This window comes from Hippichthys cyanospilos, chromosome 1, assembly GCF_059441005.1.
Source record: "Hippichthys cyanospilos isolate Australia breed blue-spotted pipefish chromosome 1, RoL_Hcya_1.0, whole genome shotgun sequence".
Classification (NCBI taxonomy): Eukaryota; Metazoa; Chordata; class Actinopteri; order Syngnathiformes; family Syngnathidae; genus Hippichthys; species Hippichthys cyanospilos.
The window spans coordinates 24,311,174-24,317,914 of NC_142369.1; the positions used below are offsets into that span (position 1 = coordinate 24,311,174).

The 6,741-nt window shown below is 37.0% G+C and overlaps 1 protein-coding gene across 1 annotated transcript in view; it reads right to left on the reverse strand.

The window, feature by feature from the left end:
• Positions 1–6,741, reverse strand: part of sv2ca (synaptic vesicle glycoprotein 2Ca) — a 29,874-nt gene extending 23,133 nt beyond the window's left edge. The window contains exon 1 of the mRNA XM_088425014.1: positions 6,588–6,741. The gene's annotated coding sequence lies outside the window, so the exon portion shown is untranslated. The remainder of the gene's footprint in view (positions 1–6,587) is intronic.

A 6,741-nucleotide genomic window follows, 5' to 3' on the forward strand; every position in this document is an offset into this window, starting at 1 on the left:
TTTGGAAGTCTGGCCTTCTGTCTCATTCTTATTAACTTATGGCAGGTGAATGCACACTAAAATTGAAATTTTAATTCACTCTGAAATTGCATATGGCTGCTGAAAAATGCCGATGCCAAAGAAATCAAGGGAGGTCAATTTGGCTTAATATGTCATTGTGCCATTTGAAGTTATTATGCCAATATTAGAATGTTAGTCCAAGAAGCTGAGCAATGACGGGGATGAAAAGGCAATGTTTTGCTGTGGCACACTGGGTGACCTGTGGGATATATCAGAGTACCTGTTTGTGACTATCAGATTTACATTCATTGGTTCAAAGATTATTATGTAATTAACTCGTTTGAAAAACATTGATAGATGGCTACTTCTTTTGAATTGTTTTCTGGTTGGTTGGATTATTTTACTCTTTTTATGCAAAAAGGTTTGTTGATAAACTTAAATTTAAATAAGAAGGTTTGAAAGAGTCTCAATTATTGGGGCAGCATGAGCTATATATATATATATATATATATATATATATATATATATATATATATATATATATATATATATATATATATATATATATATATATATATATATATATATATGTATATATTAGCAATATCAACATACTTGTTTTAAAATTCATTTGAAGAAAATTAAGGAATGGACTTAGAAAATTAAGAAATGGATTCCATTTAGAAATGGAAAGAGCTTTTCTCTTACTTACTTTGAATTTACATTCGACTAAATTATCTCCAGACCGACTCAAGAGTAGGCCAGGGAGATCAGAGCTGTCCAGAGTGCCCCCTCCACATGCGTCTCGGGCTGTTCACCACGGGCTCTAATGAACACTGAAGCCTTGTCAGGAGAACACAAATCACAGGACCGGCTCCAGCTCCCATAATGCAATTTTACTGGACAAAATGACACTGCTGATTCAAGGTGACTCCACTAATCTCTTTGGCTCATTGGATGACTTCTGTATTTATGAGCAAGGACCAATCTTTTTCTTTAATGCCGCCACTGGCATTGGCAATGGTTTGGATTGTAATGAGAATTGATCAAACGACAGCTTTTTGGCAATAGGTGTGAAGCCATATATCAAGCAAAGAGCCATTACGCTAACTTGGGTGGGTGTTCAAAACGGATACACCATGCCTTTCTTTGGGGCAGTAAAACTTCTTAATTACTGCCGGATACAGATGGGGAACAAATAAAAACATTTCTAAAAATGTTCCGTACAGTAAAAACTAATTGCAGGTCTCTTAAAAATCATTTGAGCAGCAACAGTGTTTGGGTAAATGAACAACTAATTCTGATGGGTCTCTCAATTTAGAATAGCATCATAATAGTAAGAGTATTTCTGAGGATGTGCATACAATGTCAGCTTCTGGCTAAATAGCAAATGAAACGTCTCCGGAAAGACTCTCTCTACCGCGTAGTCTGCTAAACTAACAGCCAGGGGTGTGTCAAAGTTCAGGGCCACGACTGCCACCCTGCATACATTGCTGCAGGATTAGACCATGTTGCTAAAACAAACTGTTCTTTTTTCCTCTTGAGTCTATGCACATTGACAAGCATGCTCACACAGCTCCTGGTGGTGTCTGCCTGTCAGAAAATCAATGGAGTGCATGGTGAGGTGGGCTGTCAAGCGTGATGAAGCTCAGAAGACACCAGAGCTCACAAAAGACCACCTGACCGCGGCAGAAGAGGCCCCCCAATTGCGCGCGCAGCAACAGGAGCAATCACAATCAAACTAACACTTGCAAACAAGACAGCAGTAGGGCAGCTTTGCCGTCTTTCATGTTCTTAACTATTATTCCAATCCTCGATGGCTATATATTTTCATTGCTGTGCTCTACACATATGGTCTGTATTATTTTGCTAGTTTAGTGGAATAGCAAGTTAGCGGAATATTGAGGATATTTTACTTCTAGTCAAATATAAAGGGGAAGTCAAACATGTTCCTTATATGTTCTTTTATATGCATTATATGCTAAACAGGGTATACTGAATATTATTGCGAACATGGAATTTGAATTAGGCATCAAAAACTACTTGTCAGGCAGCGGCCATTTAGCCACTGTTGATTAGTCGATTATAGATCACCTGTTTTCTGAGTTTTGGACATTTGACGTTCATGAGGTGAAGCTGGATAAGTGGGCCTGCATGGACTGTATTATTGGAAAGACATTTTATTCGTTGACTTGCTTTTTAAATCGCCGTTGGAACATTTCTTAATGGAGTTTGATGATCTGGTCAAGAATGCGAATGGTTGTGTGTCTAATCAGTCGCCAGCACAGGGTGTACCCATGTCCAAACTCAGCTGACATAGGCTCCAGTTACCTCAACAATAATGAGGACAAGTGGTACACAAAATGAATGGATGGAATTTGAAACATTTTCAAAAGGCCTTAACCCTCCTGTTATGTTGTGGATCAAGCTGAACCATGTGAAAGGTATAGTAAATGTTGAATGTAGTTTTTCAGAACAAGATTTCTGCTTTTCTTGTGTAATTAACATGTCCATTAAAAATTACGTTGTAAGCAAAGTTTTTTTGTTGAAAATGTTGCCACTTTTTTGACCGAAAAAATGACCCTAGATTACTATTGTTGTTGTTGTCTGAGGGCGGGGGGCTGTTTGAATCACAAGAAATGGTAGTTAGCAGAATTACGCAGAAAAAACGTTTCTGAAACTTTGGATAATTACGAATGACACCGGCTCAAATTGATCCTGGATGGTATCGTTATTTCAGAGGTACAAACGCAATACATGTGTATAAAATGAGTAGCCTATTGCCTTTGTTGCTTTGTGAGTGAGTTTCCAATGAATAAACCCAGAGACATTTATCAACACAAATCACTGGTTAAAACAAAATATTGGATTAGAATTACAGTATACACATTTTGAACACTATACGTCCCTGGTCAAAGTGACCAAGGGATATTATTGCTGTTGCTTGCAAACAAACATACCTGTAACAGGAGGAAGGTTAAATGTCTTTGTGTATTATGTATTGCTAGTAATAACAAATTTCAGGTATCAAAAATTAATGAGTATTCATGAGTATTCACTGCTGCTCCAGATTCAGATTACATATAGGTCTTTTGCGGGGTGGGGGTACGCTTCACTGAGTGCCATTTAATGAACTAATGATCTTTATATTTTTCCATTAAATGCACATTGTGACAGATGTTAAACCGTAATGTGCAGCATAGTGAAATATGCAAAAACCTAGATTGATTTTTGTTAAATACCTTCTCGTGTTCAATTGTCTGTCCATAGCAGATAACCGTGTAGTATCATGCATCAGTTGTTTTCTGCAACAATTAGTACTGATACACCTGCATGGGTCAAACATCTTTAAAAAAGGAAAACCAATTGAAATGTGAATCTGTAGGCTGCCTGATTGATTTATTTGTATAGTTTTTGGCCGAATCCACGTCACTAGCATTTAAATAAAATAAAAAAATCTATGGGAGAAGAAACACAGTGGTCTTTTCAATTGAACCTGACCCTGCATAAAGCCATAAATTTTGAGGTGGTGTTGACAAATTGTTTTCAACATACACTAGGATCTAATTCACACGTGTTCATTTGTTATGTTCAGTTAGAATTGTCAAATGCTTTGAAAGACCTGCCCTTTGAAAGACATTCCCCAGCCAATATAAACACATGACAGCTGGTTTGCGCTATTTTGTAACATCTAGGAGCAGGTCCAATCTCTAAGTGGGCAGTGCTGCAAGTAATCCCATCAAAATGGAGAAGTCGTGGCCTCATCTGGAGGAGGCACTTCCAGAATGGGACATCTTCCATTAGGAGATTTCATCAAACAGTGACGGCATTACTCACTTATCGTGCATGTGTTTGTGTGTTGCAGTGGGTGTTGGGGGTTGCCAACCAACACACAAACACGACAACCATGTTAATCTAAATGGCGACTTGTCACAATGTCTAATTACGATTGGTGAAGACAATCTTTTAAATCAGATATTTCAGAGAAAAATTGAAGTGAAGTACATGAAGACAGTTCATGATCTATCAAGGAGTAATGAATGAATGAATGGGCTGAGAAATTAAGTGTGCGTGCCTGCCACTAGCACTTAATACTGTACATGCCAAATATCTATTTTGTCACATCTTGAAAAAAACCTGACAAATGGCTCGCTATATTGTAATGTTTACTTTGGACAAAGCCACACCTATTCAAAATGTAATATAAATCGTTTATTCATTGACCACTTACATGAAAGCTGAGCCGCACATAAATACAAGGCAAGTAGCCTTGTGTTTGTTATTTATCAATTGGTTTAACTCCAATTCTAAATCCCTTGTGTTTTATCGATAAAAAATAAAGATAAACCAGTTCAAATATAAACTACATACCACATGTACTGTGGAAACTCGTCATAATCCAGAGCAAGGTAGTTCATGAAAACTACATACAATTAAAACCGAAAAAAGTATTTTCATTAAAGAAATGAAAAACAAAAGTGCTGCAGGATACTTGAAGAAAACTAAAACTAAATATAACTACGGTGAAATTTCCTTTGTTTTAATTTATGTCAATTAATTTCAGGAATTTGCTTTCAGGGTGTGCATTACAGGAGTAAAGATCAGACAGTCACATGGAAATTGTTTGCTTTTTTACACGTGATTTGGATACTTTATCTGGAATTCCAAAGATAAGCTGAATAGGTGATTTCAAAAATGAAATTAAAACAAAATTAAATAAAAACTCAACAAGAATGAAGCCCTTTTGATACTTAAAAACTAATGAAAACAGACAAGCTGCCTCTCAAAACAAATGTAAAAGCTAAGCTTGAAAAAAACTGAATCAAAAATAAGCTTGAGAAAAATGAAATGAAAACAAAATTGAATCAAAACGCAACACAAATAAAGCCTTTTTGAAATGTAAAAATGAAGAAAAATGAAAAAAAATGAAACTAAGTGTTTTGTTGGCAACAATGTATCCTTGACACACTGTCCAGTATATTGCGCTTGTCTGCAACCATCCAGGTCTTGATGGTAATAAGCGAACCCAGGAAACCACATGACCAAAGACATACCCAATGAAAGAGTTTATTGTAGAACAGATTTCCCCGGAGCAGCACAGTTCTGACTTGATTTTCTTGTCTATCTTTTTAGATTTTCCGGGTTTGACTTGTCCAGATGAATGCAAGAACTCAGAGGCAAATTGACAGTGAGGTTCATTAACCATGATCCAAACAAAATAATGAAACATCTGCTGGCTCTCAAGATTGTTTGTCAAGATAACCGAGAAAACATCTTTTTTCTGGTGCTTTTGTATCTGCTTCGGTGCCCCCGGCATTACAGGCAGTAACAATGAAATGCAAAGAGAGTCTTTTATGAGCTTCTTTTGTGCTGTTCAAAGAAAAAAAAATAAAAAGATTACAGGCCAAAGTTATAAAAAAAAAAAGGGATGTGTGTTTCTATCTGAATCGCGGTAAGATTATTGTTTATAGAACTCCTGTTGATAGAATTGGTACAAATATTCACATGACCACCAGGGGTGGACTGATAAATTTAGCTAGTTTCCTCCTAGTTACATAAGCTGATGGGGCTGTGCCACTGTGGAATTCGGACAGTGAACTAAATTACAGAAAGTAAATTCCTCCGACCAAAGTGATTGGTTTATGCTAGTTTCTGGTTCATGGAGATAATGTAAAACATTAGCAATAGACAAAAGGGACATAACCATTTGCATTGTGGGGAGGGGTGATTACACTATCTGAATTTGCACCAAAATGTGACAGTTTCCCTCTTGAACTTTTTTTTTTTTTTAAATGAAAATCCCGTATGCTGTTTTCCCATTATTTTGGTCGCTAGCAACCCAACAGTGAACAACACTTTTTGTATAAATATTCTAACTGTAAATACAATGAGACCACAATGTAGCGTCATGTTCATATTGCTCACAACACTTTGGTTTCCGGTTCAGCGGTTGAGAGCCTGTCAATCGTTTATTGCCTTGCGAGATGCAATTCACGGGTGAGTCAGTTGCCTGCTCCACAGCCTTTCCTCTTTTTGGCAGAGTGCTCCAACTGCCCCAGGGCAGTTGGCTTGAATTGCTCTACAGCCAACAGTCCACTGTCTCCAACCTGAAAAACTCTTCTGCTATTAAGGGGAAGTATCTCATTCCCACCAAAATCAAGGAATAAACATATCAAATTGAAATAAAGACTGTTTCCAATTAGTCAGTGTTAAACTTTACACGGTGGCGCAGACAAGCGATTCCCAGACTCCGAGTCGCCATGATTTCGAATGATCGATTTAACAATAAATGAAAACTGTCAAGTAACTAAAATTCTTCAAAAAACAAAGAAATTTCATGATTAACTGTAACCCACTTTCACAACTGATGCCAGTTGCATCGTCAGCCATCATACAACTTTTAACAAATGATCCTCAAACATATCAAGGAACCCTTTTTGTTCAACCTAACATAAGGCACTAATGCAGACAGGCGCAGAAATAAATACACGTTCTCCACTTTAAACATTACACCAAAGAAGATAAAACATTTAAACAAGACTAATGGGGTTAACAACTTGAAGATCTTGGGGGAAAAAAAGACTTACCTTCATTTATGCCAACAAAAGTAGATAAAGCGTCTTAAAAGCCATTGTAGATGTTTGTTGAATAAATCTCGAGGATATTTCTTTAACAAAGAAGTGGATCCGACATAAATGAAGTGCACAACGTGATTTTCCCCCCCTCCCCGACGCAGTGCTC